This window comes from Notamacropus eugenii, chromosome 1, assembly GCF_028372415.1.
Source record: "Notamacropus eugenii isolate mMacEug1 chromosome 1, mMacEug1.pri_v2, whole genome shotgun sequence".
Lineage (NCBI taxonomy): Eukaryota > Metazoa > Chordata > Mammalia > Diprotodontia > Macropodidae > Notamacropus > Notamacropus eugenii.
In genome coordinates, this window is record NC_092872.1 from 294,467,581 (window position 1) to 294,490,689 (window position 23,109).

General features: G+C 38.0%; 1 protein-coding gene across 1 annotated transcript in view; it reads right to left on the reverse strand.

Annotated features, from left to right (window-relative positions):
* Nucleotides 1-23,109, reverse strand: part of RGS6 (regulator of G protein signaling 6) — a 662,738-nt gene that overhangs the window by 255,596 nt on the left and 384,033 nt on the right.

Sequence of the window (23,109 nt, forward strand, 5' to 3'; positions counted from 1 at the left end):
CTCCTACTCCTACCTTGCTCTCAGGAACATACTTCTTTCCTTAAAACTCCTTCCATATGTCTAGGTCTGGTTTCCATTATTTTCCTTTTCACATATTGATACCTCTAACACTAACACATCCTAAATAAGGTAGTAACCTCTTTATAGCCACACTTTCCCTGATAATCAATTCATTTTTCACACAGCTTCTAGATTTATCTTCCTTGTACACATAGATTTTGTCAAGTTGCCTGTCTCCTCAAAAGCCCACAGTAGCTCCCTGTTGCCCATTAAATAAAGTTCAGAGTCTTTGGCACTCAAAGTCCTCCACAATCTTTCACCACTCTGCCTTCCCATTCTTATTTCCCTTACATGTGCCAATCTTCAGTCAAGGTGGACTATTCATTGTTCACCACTTTCACCCTGCCTCTGAGCTTTTGTTAATGTTGTTCCACACAACCAGAAGACTTCTTGCACCCAGTTTCCACTTAAAGAAATCCCAATAAATCCATTAAATGTCAGATCAAATGTTAACTCCTTCATAAAGTCTTCCCTGCCCCCCTCTAATCAATAATAATCTTTCTTCCTATGGAACCTATACAGCTCTTGGTTTCCCCCACTCTCATGTACTTCTATCATGCTGTTAATGATAACTAGCATTTATATACAGATTTAAGATTTGCAAAATGCTTTATATATATCTTATTTGGTCCAAATGATAGCCCCGTAAGGTAGGTGCTATTATGATTATTCCCATCTGACAGATGAGGAAAAGAAGGCTTACCTGGCTTGTGACTTATTTAGGGATACAGTTAGGATGTGTCTGAGGCAGTATTAAAATTGAAGTTTTTCTGGGACTCCAAACCCAATGTTCTAACTACTGTGCCACCTAGCTACCCAAGTGGTTCTATATTTACGTATGTGTTGTTTTCTCTTACTATATCATCAACTCCATAAGCTCTGCAATAATGCTGTATTTAATGCTATTTATTTATCGTCATCTATTTATCCATACATCTATCCCCATCTATTGTCTATCTTTGAATCCCTCCCAACTTAGTTCAATGCTTTGGACATAATAAGAATTTATTGTTTTTTGAAGTACACTGAGATACACTTAAGTCCATGAATGATGTGGGGCACATTCTTCTTGCTTGCAACCCTTCTCCTGCTATCACAGATTCTTCAATAACCAGACTCAGAACACATCTGGTAGAAGGGAGCTGCATTCGGGGAGGCAAAGCATCTTCCATCAGCATCCCATGATGGCTTCTGGTCATCAGAACCAAACTTAAAAAAAATTGTGAAGCATACTGTTTGTCTTTGGTTAATTGTCCTCTTTTGGCACTGCCTCCCCCTCCCCTAGAGTCATGGTGTAACGGAATGAGAACTGGACCAGGAGTCAGAATAACTGGGTGTGGATATCCAGTAAATCATTGACTACCATATGACTTTGGACATGTCACTCAACTATTCTGTAAAATGAAGACCAACTAAGATCTGGTATCTAAAAGGATTTGAACCTATGAAATGAACATTTTAGATTTTATTTCAAGAAAATGGGGATGTGACTCACTGCCCCCCCCAATATACATCCCAGCTCAGATGATGAAGTCACACATAATGATATTTTAATATATTAACAAGGTATAATACACTCTGTGATCCCTTTATGAGGTGTGAACATTCCTTTGATTGAGTCAAAAACGGGATAACAATTGACTGAGCAAATAAATTAGCCTGCCCGTAGGGACTTTAAAGAACTAAACCTTACAGAAAATTTTGCATTTCAGCAGTTTGAAAAACAGAAAAATTGAAATTCAGGTGCTGCCTGTGAAGAGACTACTGCATTGAGGGGAGGATGGAATTTCTACCTCTTCCTCCTCCTCAGTCACATAGATTTGAAGGATAGCTACTTATTCAATCTGAGGCACTGTGAACAGGGGAACAGCAGAGACATTAGAGATAGATCTGGATCAGGAGACTGTCAACAGAAAGAGAAAACAGCTTCAAGGATCATGACCCTTGGCAGCAGAGAAGAGAGACCATGAAGAGGAGTAGACCTAGATAACAGAGATGTAGCACCCAAGAGGAACTATGAAGAGAAAAATCTATATCCAGGCTCCATAGTATTTCAGGTCCTTGCTATCTTCATGCTGGCAATTAGAAACTCCCATTTTAATGTGATAACCTAGGCTCACTCTGTCCAGGGATCAATACCCTCTTCACCATACTTTGTATGCGTCCCATCCCTGTTTTTCTAAATGAAGTTTTACTTCTTGTATCTTCCCTTTTGGGATATTGCTCCTCTTTTCCATGGTGACTGCTCTTTCATCTCATAAATTAATCAGTGATAATGGATTGAATGTGTTCAATCTCCCCTGAGGACATAGTTCCATTTTTACATCTTCAAAATAGGGAGGATGAAATAAAGATATTTAACAAGGAGCTGAAGTTGAAGATTTATTAGGAGATGGTAGGCAAGTACCAGACTGCTTTCCATGGTTCAAGTCATCAGTCCAGAACAAACTACACTCCAGGGCCCTAAGAAATGTCAAACTAAATTGTTGAGATATTATGGTACCTGGATTGATCACTCTAATGCTGTGGATTACAACCTATCTCAATCTTCTCATTCTGTTTAACTCTCATCTATTCTTCCTCCAATAAGGACCTTCATCTAGATCTCTTCACAGTGTGGGGATACCAGTAGAGGTCACAGGCTCTTAATCAATTATCTCTTTCTCTTCCTCTCTTAGGCATCTGGGTGGCACACTGTAAAAACAGCAGGATCTGGAATCAGAGGATCTGAGTTCAAATCTGGCCTCAGAAACTTACTGGCTGTGTGACCCTGGGTAAGTCATTTAAATCTCTGTTTCCCTCTGTTTCCTCATCTGTAAAATTGGGGTAATAACAGCACGTTTGTTTTGGGGATAAAATAAGATGATATTTATCAACCTTATAGCACTATATAAATGGTATTAAACTACCCCTTCTGCATTGAGAGTTTCCCTATTGGGGTTTTGATACATCATAGGTTGGCATGAGATATTAAATAGGAATTTTGGGGGAGTTTTGCAGAAGCCACAGATGACACATGAAGGTCAGAGGATGACACAGAGCTCATGATCAAATATTTAACCCAATTTTATAAGACACTGTAAGCACCCCATAAAAGAAAATAAAAAAATTTAGTCTTCTTCTCTGGTATAAAGGGGAGGGCTAAAGAATGGGAATGGTTAGCCTCCAGAAGAGAAAGGAAATTTAGGGAGATCATGATAATTGTGATCAAGTATTTAAAGGGCTGTCATCTTGACTAAAGATGAAAGCTGTTCTGCTTGGCCCCAGTAGGTAGAACTGATTACCAAGAGGTAGTTTTCAGCTCAGTCCTCTTGGTTATATTTCTCTTAACATGTATGACCTAGAATCTTACATGATTAAGTTTGTTTAAGAAGTTTGTTTCAGTTTGATTTAAAGCATATAAAAAATTCATGCTTCTGTTTTGTACAATGGGTAAGGCACTATTTACCCATTGCAAGGCTGGAAGCATGATTTACTCCATGTTCCCAACACCAGATACTAAAGTTTAACTATAGCTTTCTAAATAAGAAAAGAATTTACATATTTTGGGGAAGACAAAAAAGTTTCAGTTTTTCATTTTTATCTAAACTAATTTTGGCACCATTCCTCATGCCTTCTTAAGTATCCAAAGCTTAAGTGTGGCTGAAGTGTACAAGGCTGGTATTCCAAAGACTATCTCCTTCTAGTCCATTCATCCCTCAAGTGTCCTTCATGGTATAACAAATTATGATTTTAGAAAAACATGGAAAGACATGAAATAATGAACAAAATGAGTAGAGCCAAGATAACATTGTACACAGTAATAGCAATATTGTTTTAAGAGCAATTTTGAGATAATAAGTTATTTTGTCCATTATCCAAATTAACTATAGAGGACATATGAAGAAAGATTTTATTTGCATCCAGAGAACTGATAAGTAAAATGTGCAGTTTCATGTACAGTCATCTTTTTTATTGTATTATGTTATGAAAATGCTTGTTCCATTTCATAAATTATTTTTTTAATTTTTAAAAAATACAGTTGTAATTTAGGTGTCATTTTTGTCATATGGACTTTTACCATTATGGACAAATTCCTTTTCATAGGAAGCCCATGGGAAGGGGAGGCATTCATTTCCACTTCTCGCTACAATATCCTTTCCCCACCCTACCAGCAGCTACCACTATCCTCACACTTTAGGGTCCTTCAGAGATCTCTGTCACCATCACCTCCAGAATCCCACCACCCTGGTACCCCTTTTCTATGGCCCACTTTCACCCCATCCCCAACTTCTGCAGGTGTATTGGCTAGACACCCTGGAGAATGGCCCCCTGTCTCCCACTCATGATCTCCGTGTCCTCTAAGCTTCTCCTCACTACCTTCCTCTTTATATAGGTTTTCACCTTACAGACAGTCTCCATAGAGCATATTTTTCCTATACATTGACAGATAAATACATTTTGCCCATCCCTTATTAGGATATGTTGCTATCTGTTATCAATACGAAATGACAGCTATGAACAAATGACTCTGTGTAGGCATCACTGGCCTGAAAATCTAGTGGACTGTTTGCACTATGATGATACAAAGATCTAATACTTGCCAGTTCCATGAACTTCTTCCATCCACTGTGCTCTTTCATGCCTGTATGGCCTGATTCTACTGACTCCAGGCTCTGAATCCATAACTTCAACACTCTTAGGCTATATTCTTTCTGTATCAGCATAGCCCTTTTAAGGACTAAGAATCCCAGTTATGGACTATTCCTTAGGACTGAATGCTTTACTGTTCTGTTCTCTAGTCATGGCTTTCTTCCTTCTCCTTTCAATCAGTTTGTTATAACAAATCAAGGGCAATGCTTTGGTTATGGTCTTCCTCTGCACAACCAATAGCATTTCATTTATAGCAGTCCCACAGCATTACGTAGAGTACTACATTGTAATTTATGTATGTATGTGTTTTCTCTCCCCCATTGATTGACATATTCCTCAAAGGCAGGGTCACGTTTTGGCTATTTTTTCTACCCCTTATAAGCTAAGAAAAAACAATAACCAGTAGTACTAATCTGCCTTTTAAAATGCTGAATTAGAGCAAGATTTTTTTAAAATGCAAAAACATTGAGATTCAATTAAATGCCTCACTCACTATTTTTAACCATGAAGGATCATTGCTTAATGTGTCCCTGACTTTCCTTTGATTGTAGAATTCTTCAATTTACCCTGGATCTATATTTTTCCAAATCTTTTAGTTTTGAGGCTTCAGCCTTGCTCGGTATCAAAAGCCCTTGGTGCCCCCCTCCTTCTGTCCAATTTCTCAATTATTCAGCATCAAGGTACGCTGGTTGCTTCTTATAGATGCTAGCCAAGATCTCTCAGCTTAAAGAATTATTCATTTTATTTCCTTCCCATAAGGTCTACCCTGAAATAATTAATCAGAGGTTTCTGCTATCTTTTATTCAGGAGTTCTCCTTTCCAGTCATCTGGTAGCAGTTATCAGCATTTCAGGCACTGAGCCTAGGAGAAAATAATCAACCTCTTCTGCATGATAGGGTTGGCCTCACTAAACCAAAGCTATTAAGTGACAGCAAAATGTCACAGATGATTCCATTAATATTCTAAAAGCCACAATTCCTGTTATTTTAAAGGTAACAAACACCTTACCTAAAGTGGAACACTTTTTCTGAAAAAAAAAAAAAAGAAGAGGATAATTTTTTTTCCCCGAGACTCAATTACAGTTCTCTCCAGGACTGCTATTATTTTGTTCACCCACTGGTTTCATGATTTATTCAATGTTTCTACTACTTGCTAAATATTTGGTAGGGACTCTGCTTTCCAGTTGGTACATTAGAACATTTAAACAAAACACAACAAAAATTCCTCACACAAGATTTTACTATTTTAAAAAAAGGGAAAAAACAAATCTGATTGTTATTTTCAAATAGGTTTTTTTTTCCCCATTTCTGATCTCTTTCTTCCCTGAAAAGAACTGTACATAACAGCTCCCTCTGCTGGTAAATGTGTGCCCTGATACAGAGGAGAATTTCCATTTCTGCCTTTACTTCTAATCTCTCAGGTCAAAATTTCTATGAGATTTAACTGTGGCCTTTCTCCCTTGTGTCAATCAAGAAGGCAATTTGAACTAAGTCTTAAAGGGATCCAATTATTTTTTCTCATAGAAATGGTTTCTTCGGAAAAAAAAGAAGATTGTTACAATTTCTTTAGGATAGTGTATGAATTAAGGAATACGTCTTTGCTATCTTACAGTTTTCTTATGACCACAGAGAACAGAGCTTAGCCCCAAATATTTTCTACCTGTGCATGAGTCCAAAACAAAATTTTATCTGTAGCATTTTAAACTTTGGAGCCGACAAAGACACGGCACAAATTTTAGAGAGATTTTTGAAAACTTGGAGCTAGATGTAATTTTTGAACGAATCCTGAAAATGTGCTTCCTAGCTTATAAATTGCATTAGAGTAGAATCCCACTGTCTATTTGCCTCAGTAGGAAGTGGTTGAGTAATTCAGAGGCAGAAGCAGGGAAAGCCAAGCTGCCTTTCCCTATAGGGGTTTGGCAGAAATGAAGTAAAGCAGAGCCTCCAAAGGCTTTGAGCCAGTGAGTTGAGCCCTGGGGGAGGCAGAGCTGGAACTTTTATTTAGTATTAAAAGCAGGCTACTTGGGAAGACCTAAAGGTGTGGAGAAAGGAATAGTCTCCTCTGCTCATTTTAGTAGGGCATTACACAGAGTATAAAAAAGGGGGTCTGAGACAGGGAGAACATTGCCACCATCAGAAAGTCAGCATGATTGATCTGTGGGACTGGAAGGTAGAAGCTGGTGTCAACAGCTCTAATGAGGGCATCAGCATCAGTGACTGTAAGGACAGTAAAGAAGAAAAGCATAGCTAACTTAGGCTGGCGGGTGAGGCTTCCCAAACTGGCTCTCAAACTGTAGAGTTTAGTGAGGGGAGGGGAGGACAGAGAGAGTGAGAAAGAGAGAGAGAGAGAGAGAGAGACAGACAGACAGACAGACAGAGACAGAGAGAGACAAGAGAGACAGAGAGACAGAGAGAGACAGAGAGAGAGACAGAGACAGAAAGAGAGACAGAGAGAGACAGAGACAGAGAGAGAGACAGAGAGAGACAGAGAGGCAGAGAGAGATAGAGAGACAGAGAGAGAGACGCACACACACACACACAGAGACAGAGACAGACAGAGACAGAGAGACAGAGAGTGAGAGAAAGAACAGAGACAGAGAGACAGAGAGTCTAAAAAAGCCTTGCTGTGGCAAAGCAGAGAAAGCAGCTTTAGGGGGTCTGACTACCTGGATGTCTGTTCTGTGTGTCTGCATTTGTATGACATTCTTCTATGTGCATGTGTTGGCCCCAAAGATCTATTGATCACCAGAACAACCCTGTGATGTAGGTGCTATTCTCATTGCCATTCTACTGAAGAGGAAATGAAGATAGAAAGAGGCTAACTAACTTTCCCAGGGACACACAGCTAAGAAGTGAGAAGGGAGTAACTCTGTGTCTCAAAATGTGACTGCTCATGCAGCTAGGTGGGTGCAGTAGATAGAGTGCAGGGCCTGGAGTCAAGAAGACCTGAGTTCAAATCCAGCCTCAGATACTCACTAGCTGCGTGACCCTGAGCAAGTCACTTAACCTCTTGCCTTAATTCACTGGAGAAGGAAATGGCAAACTATTCTAGAATCTTTGCCCAGAAAACCCCATAGACAGTATGGAGTTCACAGGGTCATGAAGAGTCAGACATAAGTGAACACTTGAACAGCAGCAAAGTGAAGGAAGAAAATAATCCAGAAAAAATACCACAATCACTTTGGATTTGTGTCGCACCTAAGTGCTTTTCATAACCCTTTCAGATTTAGTATCTTATCTGAGTATCACAACAATCCTCTAGAATAGAGGAGGCGGGCATTAATCCCATTGGACAGGTTACTCTCTTATGAGTATATACTAGATGACTTTGCATTAGAAAAATTAAACAATAGCAGTTACAGAAATGATAGCTACCACCAAGATAACGGGTAGCAAAAATAATATTTTTCTTCCTTTTTTAAAAGAAGTTCTCCTAGACCTTCAGGGACAGGATTATCACCTTTTGATGTGAGTGCATTAAACATTAACAATCTTACTATGAAATTTTCTCATGTCACATCTTATTAATATTCAGTGTTGATGTTGGTTCTTGGTGGTAAATTATTAAAAGAATATAAGTCTTGGATTTTGTGACAAAAATCATACAACTGTGTAATAGATATTATTAAAGACCTTAGAAGATATGAAATAGACTGTGACTTATTATGTACTTTCCTTTACTTTGTGTAAATGTGTGTCTTTGTGTGTACATATATATATGTGTGCATGTGTGCATATGTGTATATATGTGTGATATATCTAGATGTCTATATCAGAGGGTTATCTCTTTTGTGATATAATTATAAATGAACATACTTTAATATGCCAGGGAGGCAAAGCAGCACAGTGGATAGAGTACCAGGTCTGAAATCAGGAAGACTCATCTTGCTGAGTTCAAATGCAATCTCAGATACTTACTAGCTGGGTGACCCTGACCCTGTTTGCCTCAGTTTCCTCATCTGTAAAATGAGCTGGAGAAGGAAATGTCAAACTATTCCAGTATCTTTGCCAAGAAAAGCCCAAATGGGGTCACAAAGAGTTGGACAGGACTGAAACAACTGAACAACAAATACTTTAGTACACCACAAGTGTATCATCCCTTTTCAGGGGATTCAACACTGTGAATCTGGTCTCTCCCTCTGCTCTCTCATCTTTAACTGACAGTCCCTAGAAGATATCTATCTATCTTGCTTCCTTTCAGAGGTGATACTGTATAATGGAAATTTAACTATGAGATAATAAGCATCAAACCCTTTGTGAACCAGAAGAATCTAAGAATTGTGAGGGCAGGAAATGTTTCATTTTAAATTTTTATATCCCCAGCACTTAGAACAGTGCTTTATAGAAAAATAGTCCCTTAATAAATGTTTGCTTGAAAAAAGCAATAAAAAATCCAAAGGTGTTTAAAAAAAAAAAAACCAAACCTGGATTTCAGTCCAGGTTCTACCACTTACTAAAGGTCTGACTTTGGGCAAGTCACCTAGTTTTAATTTTTCGGTCTGTATAATGAGGATAATTATATTTGTCTGTTATTTTTCATTATTTTAATACTTTACTTGATGTAAAGACTTCACACGATTGTTTTGAGAATTAGATGAGATGCTACAAGTAAAATGTTCAAGCTGTCATTACCTCACATAGTATACTCAATAGTAACTACTTGCTTGGGATGGACTGGGAGAATAATAGTAAGGTGCAAGCTAAAGGGATATTTCAGGATGCTTATTGTGTGTTCTTACAGGACAAAGTTCCTATTGACAACCCTTTCTTCAGTCAGCAAATATCAATTGAACGCCTTATTCGGGGACAGATACCATAGGTATATGAAGTTAGAAATTGATATAATTTATGCCCTTGAGGAGTTTAAAATTCAATACCTTTTTTTAAAAAAAATCACTGAAATACGTAGCTTTCTAATCAATATAGTAATCTGGAACTTCAGGTCAGGGCACAGTCAGACATGATGATTTCTAGCCCTTATAGTCTTTGGTTTGTGGGACTGATTCCAGGGATAAGAAATGTGACCAGCCTTTCCTTTCCATTTCCCAACATTTACCAGCAAATGCTCTCTAACTGAACAGTTACATGCTAACAGGTATCTCCATTCTACTAAAAGGTGGAGTATATTTCTGTGCAGTTTAGTGAAGAATCTGAAGTGGCCAAATCTTGGTTGAAAAATGAGGATGCTTTTTAGACCCTCTTTGATATTTGCAGATGAAAAGCAAACTCCTCCATATCTATAGAGCTTCTGGTCCTCTACCACACTTCTCCATTCTAATACAAACACCTCAGCATCTAAGTAAGGCTTGCACAACAAGTCTTCAGTAACCCTATAATTTGAGGCTGGATTGAACTTGCCTGTTTAAAGAGGAAATTCCACTTTTGACATCCTTTATGTCTGGCTTCTACTCTTCAGATATTCAAATTCAAATATTCTTGAAGATTTAAGAATACTAACTGGTCAGGTCGTGTATATGTAGCTCATGGACAGTTTTTTCCTGCATATATGATTGGCCTTTGGGGCAACTCATCCTAGATACATGGTCAAGATGTTCAGAGACCTTGAATGTAGATGTTGATTATATGGTGGGGGTGAGGAAAGGCATTACTTAAAGTGGACTATTTCTTGCAAATAACTCATGGATGATGAACAACATTGGATGTTGGGGACCATCTTAGGTTTAGCCAGATTGGTGTAGGTACTACTCAATCTACCAATTAGGTATCTATTACCTATTGTACCTCCTATCAATCTACTACTTTGTTGTTATATTGGATGCTAATAATTATCCTGGGAATGGCTTTAAGAGAAGCTGCTATTATTTTAGAATGGAAAAGGACTTACTAAAATTTACAAAGAGGGAAAACAAAACAAAACTTGTCCTACCTTCAGCATGCCAATTTAGGAGGCTACAAGTGGTTATGTTACAAAGGAAACTATTAACTCTACAGGTAAGCAAGAGGATTACAATAAGGCACATTTAATATAAAGGCTTTTTCTTCTACTTAGGAAAGAAGTCTTTCAAAAGGGAGATGGAGCATGCATTTGCAAGTTCAGTATAAGTATTAATAATAATAGTCTTGCTTCATCACCAACCCTCCATTTTAGGCAAAGAAAGTCATACAATGGCCACACTTCACACAATGAGTAGAGGATGTGGTTAGTTGCCTAAATAAGACATTAGCTAAAGAAAGAAAGACCACACAGGTAAATTGAGGGATTTACCTTCTATTATTTCTTTTGCCTGACCAATCTCAGCTGCACAATAGTAATAATTAGTGATAATAACAATAATATAGTAGTTTAATATTTATAAAGCCCTTGACTTATAATAATTTTGTGAGGTAAGTGGCGTAAGTATCATTATCTTCATTTACAGTCATGGAAACAGGTTTTGAGAAGCAAAAGGGATTATTTGTCCAATGTACTGGACACAGTTTTTCTACATTTGTATAACATATTTTTATAACATATAATAATAGTTCACGTTTCTATAGGGTATTAAAGTTTATAAAGGTGGCAACTATGGTGAAGACTAGCAGTATTATGTCTATTTTGCAGATAAAGATGTTGAGAAACACATTGAGGGGCTAAGTGGTTTGCTTAGCTGCAGAAAACTAGCCAAAAGTTAACTGGACAATGGTAAAGTTTCCTGAGCTACACTAGTTTCTACTCAAATTCTCTCCATGAGTACAGCTGGTCCCCATGAGAGTGACCACCATGCCACCTGTACCTCTTTCTTTCCTAGTTTCTCACCAGACAGTTTCTCTTAAAGCAGCTAGCTCTGAGTGTGTCCTGGCTCTGCCCCTTCTCTCCTAAGTGGCCCATCTTAGATCACTGACAGAATTGAGTGTGTGTGTGTTCATCCTTCATTGCCGAAGAAGACCATGCCATCAGAGAAATAATGACCTGACTTGCATTTGACTTTGTTTTGAGTGAGGAAGGGCTGTGCAGGTCACCAGCCTCACTTCTCCTCCAGAGTCATCCGAATCCAGTAACCAGATATTTATCAGGATGACTGGAAATGACCCAGGATGAGGCAGTTGGGGTTAAGTGACTTGCCCAACGTCACACAGTTAGTGAGTGTCAGGTGTCTGAGGTGAGATGTGAACTCAGGTCCTGCTGATGCCTGCACTGGTGCTCTATGTACTGCACCACCTAGCTGCCCAACTTGACAAAATTACAATAAGCAACATACTCAAGTTGACTGCCCCTAGACAATAAGGAGAGGATATCTTTCTTGGGGTTCAATTAGCTCAAGTTGTCCCTTTCCTCCATCCTTATCACAAAAATATTCTTAGTAGATAAGTTAGCTGTAGTATTCATCATCAGTTCATGCCAGTTATAAAAGGACATTTTTCCTTTATTCTTATTTGATTCTCCAAAAATCTTATTAGAGGTCTTGAAAACACCCATAGGGAGATATTGCAATGTTTTGCCAAAGAACCATCAAATCATAAATGCTTGTGAAGGTGTTCTGTTTACTTTGTATTTTAGAATATCTATTTGATCATCTGGGTGAGTTTGCCCTTCACCAATAGACTGCAACCCATGTTGCAGTAAAGTAAATTCATGTACACCTTAAGACACAGAGGAGCTGATGAAAATTAAACATTCAGCATTTGGTAGCCAAAGATAGAAATAGCTCAAGGACGGTTCTATTCTTAAAGATTTTCCATTTTGGTATGATTTGCTAGAATATGGCTCCTCTAACATAACCTTTGGAAATGCAGGGTGATCAGTGTAGCAGGATGAATCACAGAAAGAAGACTTAGATGGAATAAAGGTTTCGTAGTTAGATTTTGTAGTTAGGATGTTACATCTCCTTGTTTAATGCTCATGATGCTGATACAATAGATAGCATTTCTATACAATTTTGAGATTTTCAATGTGCTTTGTAATTATTTCATTTTATCATCACAACAGTGAGAGGTAGGTTCTATTATAATCCTCCCATTTTACAGATGAAGAAATTGGTGCTGTTATTATCCCCATTTTACAAATGAGGAAACTGAAGTGAAGAGAGATGAAGTGAATTGCTCAGCCAGAGTTACACAGATAATAGGTGTCTAAGGCAGGATTCCAAATCTTGACTACAAATCCAGAGCTCTATCTGCTTCACTTCCTCACGTATGGGTAGGGATACCTGGTTTGGATTCCAAAGACCTGAATTTGAATTCTGGATCTTCTGTAGTACCAACCTGGGGGCAACTCCTCTCTGGGTCTCAGTTTCCTCAACTATAAAATGAGTTTGTGTGTGGGCAGGGACGGGGGAGGGAATAGATGACATCCAAAGTATCTTCCTTCTCCAAATCCTTAGATTCATGATTAACTCCAAAAGTAAGTTTTACAGATGTTCGGTATATTATCCAGAGGCAAGATGAATAATTATTTTATATCTCTGACAGCAACCAGCAAGTGGGTATGTACATACCCTTATCTACTAGGGTCAGACACTGCAAGTATGAAATTATCCATTTGTAAACTGGCAATCGTGATCTTTGGGCGTAGGACTGGGGCTGAGGATGTGAAGTAGATTGTTGGATCTAAGGCAACAGTAGCCCAGGAAGAATCTGAATTGTAAATTCTCACAAAAGAGTTGATCTGAAGTCCTGAAAAAGCACAAGGGAAATTGCTAATGGAATCACACATAGCATATATAAACTGTGTTTACAAAGGAAGATGTGTCTGTGAATCCCAGTGAGGATATCCTTTCCTTCTTTTTAGAATCCTCAGATGTATAGTATTCTTTCAGAAAGGGCATTCCATGCAAATTACCAACCTTACTGTGTCTTGTCAAAATTTGGTTGCATTTAAGGGGGAAAAACAGCAGGTTCTCCTCTCCCTCCTTGCCCCAAGCTGGTCCCAACACACATCTTTGACTAGATTAAATTTTTTTGTTTTATTTTTTTTTTAAGGAGGAGAAGAAAGAATGCAAAAGCCATAAAGAAAGAATGAGCATCTGTTCTTTGGGTGAAAAGGTCAAAAACAAAGATAATTAGTGCCCTCATTGAATAAAGCCCCACAGGTCTTTAAAAATGAAGACTTTAACCTTCTACTTCCTGAATAACAGTGAAGAAAAAAATGTTATCCTTGATAATGGCTGCTTCTTCTGCTTAAGCTCTGGTGTCAAATGTCCCCTCTGTTTGCTATAGTCAGCACCCATAAAAAGAAACAAGACATGACAGGCCTGAGATCAGCAGCAGTGACCTCCTGCTGGCTTCTGCACCTGTCTCTGCACGGCAGTACACAAGGGTCTGAAGGACACACGGGGAGAAAAGGTGATGGAAGCTCTTCAATAATAGATGGCCAAAATGCAGTGGAGGGAGCGAAGGGAGGAAAAGACTGATGTGACGGAGACAGAAAGCAGCCTGGGAAAACATCTGACCCACTTGGCTAAGCACCCAGTGGGTTCTTGTTGAATATTAATGTTGGAGGAGGAGGAAGACTGACTGGAAAGGAATGATAATAATGTCTTCAAATAAAATTCAGAGTAAATAACATTAAAAAAAATACTGGCAATATTTTGATAGACATTTCTTGGGCAAAAAAAAGGTAATTGAATTTATTACAGATCATTACATTTTCAGCCAAAGTCAGAACTCAACTTTAAGAGGGGAAATGTGGGCTTCTAAGTTCTGACTTACTTCATTGATCTCGTTAGCCAGGAAATAAAGTTTATGATGTCTTATAGCCCTCATTTCAAGTAACTACCATTACAAGTGAATGAAAAAAAATCCTTTTCAAGGTATATAACTTATTATATTGAGATATAACATATGTATATTGAAATGTGATAAGATATTCGGTGGTGCTTTAAATGCATATGTTCTCTTGAATACCTAAATTAGTAATGATACTCATTATTTTGCACATGAAATTCCTTCTTTTGGGGTTTACTATTAAAGAAATTTGCTAAGCCTAAATTTTTATACAATCATTCCCCCAAATTTGACCTATATATTGTTCCCATGGCTCCAAGAAACAGATACAAATATTTCTAATTTTAATGATGAATTTCAAAACTCTTAAGTGGAATCACAATCCTTTGTGCCACTGGAGACTTTGAGCTTTCATATGTGGCTTAACTTCTGAAAATTAACAGAGAAAAGTATCCCTTTTATCCAGAGATCCCACTGACAGGTATACCTCAAGTACACCAGAGAAAGATTCTATATATACCAAAATATCCATAGGAGCATTATTTGTGGAAGCTTGCATTTAGAAACTAAGTGAGTGCCTATGGTCTGTGGAATGGCTATATAAATTGTGGCAGATGAATATAGTAAAATATTGCTACACCATAAGAAAGGAAGACTATGAAGACTTTAGAGAAATGGGGGAAGATATATGAACTAATGCAAAGTGAAGTAAGCAGAAGTACATGACTATAACAGCTTAAACAGAAAGAATAGTAAATAACCATGTTTGGTCCCGGAGGAAAAGTTGTGAAAATGTACTTCCCATCATTACAAGGGCAGAGGAATACCAGTTTGGAATATTACATATATTGTGAGACACGATTAGTTTTGCTGAACTACTTCTTTTTCCCCTTTTTAAAAATCTTCATTACAAGAGATGGCTTACTAGGTAGATATTTAGAAATGAGTTAATAAAATAAAAGGCATAAAATAATATTTTTAAAAGAAAAGGTTCTCAAGGAGATATTTTAAAAAGGGAAAAGATTGTATTTGTACAAAAATATTTAGAGTATCTCTTTTTATTGTGGCAAAGAACTGTGCATGTGTGTTCATGTTTTGTTGCCAAAGAAGACCATGCCATCAGAGAAATGATGACATGACTTGCACTGGACTTTGTTTTGAGTGAGGGCGGGCTTTGCAGGTTACCAGTCTCACCTCTCCTCCAGAGCCATCTGAATCCAGTGACCAGATATTCATCAGGATGACTGAAGACGACCCAGGATGAGGCAATTGGGGTTAAGTGACTTGCCCAAGGTCACACAGCTAGTGAGTGTCAAGTGTCTGAGGTGAGATTTGAACTCAGGTCCTGCTGATGCCTGCACTGGTGCTCTATCCACTGTACCACCTAGCTGCCCCTTGGCAAAGAACTAGAAATTGAAAGGATGCCCACCAATTGGGGAATGGCTGAATAAGTTGTAGTATATGATTGTAATGGAATATTATCCCACTGTCAGAAATAATAAGCAGGATGATTTCAGAAAAACGTGGAAAGACTTATATGAACTGATACACAGTGAAGTGAGAAGAATCAAGAGAACATTGTACATAGTAGACAGCAATATTATATGATGAACTATTAATGACTAAACTAGTCTCAGTAATATAATGATCCAAGACAATCCCAAAGCACTCATGATAAAAAATGCTATCTGAATCCAGAGAAAAGAACTGATAATGTCTGAATACAGACTTAAGCACACTATTTTTCACTTTTGGGGGTCAAGTTTTCTTCTACATAATGGTTAATATGAAAATGTTTTACATGATTGCACATGTATAACCTATATCAGATTGCTTGTCAGGGAGTGGGGAAGGAAAGAAGGGAGGGATAAAATTTGGAAGTCAAAAATTTATTTAAATGAATGCTAAAAATGTTTTTACATATAAATGGGGAAAATGAAATATTGTTTTAAAAAGATTGATAAAGACAAAAAAAGAATAGGGTCCCTTTTTACACCAGTCCCCAGGAGTAGCATGTCTTACCTAGGTCTGCTTTGCCTGCATTTGGTCCTGGGTTTGCTCCTTAGAGTGCTCTTTACAAATATTATCCATCTTTGGTTTTTCCCTGTCTGGACACTAGAGAGTACATGGAGTTTTGAAAACAACCTAGTATTAAACCTTTTACCCTTTTTATATATGCATGGCAGCTGCAAGCATTTTAATTCTCCCATGAAGTTTTCATTAACTGTAATAGTTGCTTCTAATTAACTTGTGAGAGAATCTGCTAAGTTAGGTGCAAATTGAAATTTTTCTTTTAAAGCCTCTAATGAGAGCCAGTTTCCAATTAAGCATATTTTGCTCTACCATGTGAGACATTTCTCCCTTTTCTATGGCAGGAGAAAGATATGGTCCTGACTTCTCAAAAGTAATGATGTGTGTTTTTAAGATGGATCTGCTGGATCTTCTAAAATAAATCCAAATCTATTTCGATCTTAAACTAGCATTCAATCTAAAAAAGAGTGAGACTAGCTGATGCGAAAGAGAAGGGGCCAATCAAGAATGGGGAGTGGAGGAAGGGGTCTAGGCAGGAATGGGGGGCAGCTAAGAAAGACCTCTAGGGGAAACTAAGTGGTACAGTGAATGGAGTGCCAGGCCTGGCTTAGCTATTCTCAGCAATACAATGATCCACAACAATCCCAAAGGACTAATGATGAAGCATGCTATCTGCTTCCAGAGAAATAACTGATATTGTTTGAATACAGATTAAAGTATGCCATTTTTCACTTTCTTTCTTTCATTTTTTTATTTTCTTCAAATCTTCTTGTATGCAATGACCAGAAAAAAATTCCTCACTATTTTATTTTCCCTTTTGTCTTTTTCCTATTGCAGACTTCTAATTGGCTCTCTTCCCTATTCTTCTATACTGGATCTGGCTTACAACTTGGTCAGATATTGAAGACACTGAAGTCATCCACTGCATCCCAGGCCATCCCAGTTGTCCTGACTTTTGTACTACCACTGGACTTCAATGACTCAGGAAGACTGAGTGAGGCTGACAACATTGCCCAGCTCCGCCTCACTTAAATCCAATTTACATGTAGGTCAAGACGTCGCCTCGTGACTGCTCCTCTTTGAGAATGAAGGATGAACAACACGTTGGACCTGCTGTGTCTGCCCTTCTCTTCATCCTTTCACTCTACATTTTCTTTATCTAGTTCCACTTTCCCTGTCCCATTACCTTCCCTTTTTCAAGAAGGACCATTTTGATATTACTCACTCAGCTCCTAGGCATGAGGCTGACAGGATCGTATAATTAGACCTTGAAGAAGCCTTGAATGTTGTTTAGTCCAATCTATCACTTTGAAGATGAAGAAACCCAAACTTGTTAGGAGACTTGCCCAAAGTTCTACAGTCAGGAAATGGTAGAAACAGATACAAACCCAAGTCCTCTGACCTGAGATGCATTACTCTTCTGACTCCAGCACACCAGCTGTATTAACATAGACAGGTCACTTAACCACTCTCGATCTTAATATGCTCATCTGCAAAAGGGGGATAGTTTTTCTACATCACCACACTGGATTCATTTCCCCCAAAGCTTAGAAATAATTTGCCTTCAGTGTGACAACATGATTAACCAATATGGGAATTAGAGTCAACTTTTTGCTTACATATAATTCAGATAATTTGAAGCTGTGTTTATATGTGTCAGACCATTTAACGGTGATGTTCTTGCTAAGCTGTGAATGTGTGTAGTAGAAAGATACTTCCTGCCTCAATTTGTTTCCTGGCTATCTCTCATGTCTAGGACTTTCTTACTGCTCATTTCTCTCTCCTGCCTTTCCTGGCTTCCTTCAAGTCATAACTAAAATCCCCTGTCTTCCGTAAGAAGTCTTTCCCAATCCTCCGTAATTCTAGTGCCTTTCCTCTGGTGATTATTTTCAATTTATCTTGAACATATTTTGTTTGTACGTAGTTATTTTCATGTTGTCTCTACTATTAAACTGTGAGCTCCTTTCTTTTGCCTTTCATTGTATCACCAGTGCTAATGACAGGTAATAAACACTTGATAAATGCTTATTGTTAAATGACTGACAGTTGAAGGCAAATAGGTCCACCTCTGTCATAGACTGTGAGCACCCTACACCAAAGGTGCCCAAATGCACTGGGGTCAGCATTCTCATTGACTGCTCCTCTTCCCTTTTTCATAAGGAAACTCAAGAATAGATGATTAAAGAAATGATTAGTGAACATCTTTCCTTCTGGAGAAAGACTAATAGAAGTACCCACCCAAGAGTATATCAGCAGAGAGGGCCCACAGCACTCAGCTTCCCAAGTCTAAGAGTACAGGCAGATAAGAAAATGGCTGAATGGTTAGTCTCAAAGAGAAGTCATTAATGGCTTTATTTCCATTCAGAAGGCACTCTTCAATGGAATGCCTCAGGGATCTACCCTTTGCCTGTACTGTTTAACATCTTTATCACTCACTTAAACAAAAGCACAAATAGCATAAACAGATAAATAGCTTATCTAATTTTGGAGTGACACTAAGTAAAAGTGAGAGCTAAAATTCTGGGGGTTTTTTAAATCACTTTTTTATTCTGAAGATAAACACCAAATTAAAATGAGAATTTCCATATACATAGTAAAGGAGAAAAGAGGACTGTATATGAATATACATGTACATCTCTCATGTGCAGTTTGCTTTTAATTTATAATAATTTCAACATAATCTCCAAAGCTAACCAGATTTTGATAGCTGAAATTTTTAATGATAAAATCTAAAAAGATCTGACAGCTAAGACACTAGGTCACATTCTGTAAGGTAAAGTTTTATACTGATAAATGAGAAGTCTTACACTCAGGCAAAAGAAGAAAAGAAGGAAGGAAAAGAAAAAAGAAAGAAAGGAAGAAAGAAAGAAAGAAGAGAAGGAGGGAGGGAGGGAGGAAGGAAGGAAGGAAGGAAGGAAGAGAAAGAAAGAAAGGAAAGAAAGAAGGGAAAAAAGAAGGAAGTAAAGAAGGAAGAAAAACAAAGAAACTTTATAGGCAACAGATGGGTGCAGGGATAGAAAGATGATATGTCTGAAAAAAATAATCTGGGATTTTTAGTGAGTTGAAAACTTATTCTGAGGTGGTTAGGTGGCACAGTGGATAGGATTCTGGGCCTGGAGTCAAAAAGACTCCTCCTCCTGAGTTCAAATCCAACCTCAGGCACTTCCTACCTGTGTGATCCTAGGAAAGTCACTTAACCCTCAGTTTCCTCACCTGTAAAATGAGCTGGAGAAAGAAATGGCAAATCACTCCACTTATTAGTATCTTTGCTAATAAAACCCCAAATGAGGTCAGGAAGAGTTGAACATGACTTAAAACCACTGCACAACAACTAGAAAAACTCATTCCGACTCAGGCTACATTACAGGACACAATGTGCAGGATCAGAGGGGTGAAAGTACAGATGCATGCTGCCCTGGTCAAAACATCATTGGAGTACTGTTGTCAGTTTGGAGCACCTCATTTGAGGAAGGACCATTGATAATTTTGAAGTATTCAAGAAGGAAAGCCAGGATGGAGAAGGATATCAAGATAATGCTATATGAAGACTGTAAAAGAACAAGGGATATGTAGTTTGGAGAAGACTTATGATAGCTGCTTTCAAGTCACCAAGTATTTAAAGGGCCATCATGTAGAACAGTAACTAGATGTCTTTCCTTGGTTCAAAAAGGCAGAACTGGAAATGATGTTCAGAACTCTAGGGAGTAGATTTAGGCCTCACATAAGGAAAGTTGTGCCACCCCTCACCTCAACCTAGAATCATCAAAAAGTAGAATAGTTTGCCTCAGGCAACACTGATAGAGGTCTTGAAGTGGTGTTGTTCAATTGTTTCAATAGCGTCTGACTCTTCATGACCCCATTTGGGGCTTTCTTGGCAGAGATATTGGAGTAGTTTGACATTTCTTTTTCCAGTTCACTTTATAGATGAGGAAACTGAGGCAAAGAGGGTTAAGCGACTTGACCAGGGTCACATAGCTAGTACGTATCTGAGACCAAATTTGAACTCAGTTCCAGGTCTGGCACCATCCACTGTGCCATCTAGCTGCCCTAGCATACAGGATGTACGTTTGTTAATTGATTGTACATAACTGTTAGCATTTTGTCTACCCTATTAAATTGCCACCTTTCTGAGAGCAGACACTATCTTTACCTTTCTTTGTAACCCTGGTGCCTAGTGCTCTATCCATTGTGCTACCTAGCTGCCCCTAGAATTTAGACATGGACTCCCTAATTTGTCACCCATTTGGGATCACATTCATAAAAGTAATTAAATCTTTTTTATAGATTAGAGTCTTTTTTTGCAAATTAGGTATTCATATCATAAAAATAAAGTAAATAACAAAAACTGTCTCATTTGATTCTCAGAACCAATAGTGTAAGGGCTATTATTTCCATTTTACAGATGATAAAAAACAGTCCAGAAGCCCCTTTGAAAAGGGGCCTTTTCTCCTGCCTTGCCTCCCAGAGTATCTTTCTCCCTCTCCAAACTGTAACGAGGATATTTTAACTCAGTCCAAAAAGAGAAAGCAGATTTAATTCAAGTAGTCTAATTAAATTGAATTTTTTTTAATAGTTGGATTACCAAAAATGTCAAGGGCTTTCAGGTCTCATGTGGTTGACTTGCTCATTTTTAAAGGGAAGGGTTTTTTTTTTCAATCCCAAGTTTTCCCAAAAATGATTTGATGGTCCTTCCTCCCCAATTCTCCGCCTCCCCATTAAGAAATACGTCCAAGTTCACATAGCTATAGAGAGTTTTAAAACTCAAACCCAAACATATTTAAGTATCTGCTGATTTCAGAGCAAAGGGACACAAAGCCAGGATCAAAACACAGAAAGTAAAGGAAGAAATGGTAACTTAAACACATCTTCTCCTTTAAAATGTCTCTGAAAGAGTCCAGAGAAGGTCATTTTTGCCACTGCTCTCCTCGCCTGCTTTTCAGTTTGGCAGCCATGTCATCAATTTCTGCCTGTCTGAGCTGAGCTATCTCAGTCAGTACTACCACAGTCTCTGTGGAAGTTAATAGGTTGTTGATGCAGTGGTAGATGGGGGAATTTTTGGATCAAGCTGCTAGTCTAAGATAAAAGATAAAATCATAATAGGCTGATGGAAAATTAACAGGTTACCAGGATGATTGCAAGAGGGAATAAGTTGACCTCAGTCCCTCTGTTTTTGACCAATACTGATATGTAAACTTGTACAAGGATATACTTGGGTGATCTGGACAAGTTAGGCCTCTCTGGGGATCAGATTTTAAGGATGAGGCCAGCGAAAGCAAGGTCCAGATCAATGGTGGACTTCACATCAGCCAAGCTAGGGGAGAAAGTGTGTTTTCGGGTAAAGAAGGGGAGAATGAGTATCCCATTTAGGCTTTTCAGAAACTCCAGCTGTTGTTCCCAGGTGTTTCTGTATCTCTAGTCCACTCTCCCTATCCTGCTTATTATATAGGACTCCTGTTTACCTGAACACATCTTTTCCTACTCAGCAAAGTGGTTATCAGACCTACATCCCATTTGCAGTCTTAGCCTCCTAAGCTGTCTAAATTGTCCAACAACTTTCACCTTCTCATTCTGACTGTAAGTCCACCTCCTATTAAACCTAGAGATAACAGAGTTTCATTATATCCTTATAACTTTTATATATAACAACCTTCCAGCAGCAAATGGAAAGCCCTCAGCTGTCTGAATTGCCTTGTAAACCAAGATGAATCCTAGAGCTTTATCGACCTAATTTGATCTTGACAACTGTCAGCAGAGATAGGAGCTTATTTGCAGGTTTGTTGCTTCTCTTTTATGAACGCTTTAAAGCTCTGTGCTCCTTGAAAGTTAAAGACAGACTTGATTAAGTAATTACACATTTTGGTTTAAAACAGCAGTTCTCCAACTTTTTGGTCTCAGGACTCTTTACACTCTTAAAAATTATTGAGAACCTGAAAGCACTTTTGTTTATGTGGGCTTGAGCTATTAATATTTACTATAATACTAGAAATAAAAATGGATACATTTAAAAAATATTTATATACCAATTCATTTAAAATTAACTTAATATACATTAACATAAATAACACATTTCTGTGAAAATTAACTGCATTTTTAAGACAAAAGAAATTAGTGAGGAGAGTGGCATCATTTCACATATTTTTGCAAAATCTCTTTAATGTCTGACTTAATAGAAGACAACTGGATTGTCACATCTGCTTTCAATATGATGTGATATGTTTGTTTTAGTTGGAGTATATGAAGAAAATCTGATCTCATTTATATGTAGTTGAAAAAGGGAGGGGTATTTTAATAGGCAAATAACATCTTAGTATTGTTATGAAAATGCTTTTGACATCATGGATCCCTTGAGGGGTTAGGGGAGTCCTTAGACTACACTTTGAGAACTACTGTTTTAAAAGACCTTCATTTCAACTTCTCTAGCCTTCAACAAAGGGTTTAAATGGTTCAGTGATCATGTAGGTTAAGAGCCTGAAAACAAGTTACTTTAAAGTAGCTGAATTGCCTCCTAGTTGAAGGTATGTTCATTTTGGTTCCAGTTTAGCAAAGAGATACTAACTGCTCATGGAATCATACAATATTAGAGCTTGAAGCTCCCTCGGAGATCACATAGTCAAAGAAGAGGAAACTGAGGCTCAGAGGTAAAGTGATGTGTCCAGATTTACACAGTTATGGACAGAATTGGACTCTGCTCTCCTGATTTTTAATATACAACTTGTCTAGTATG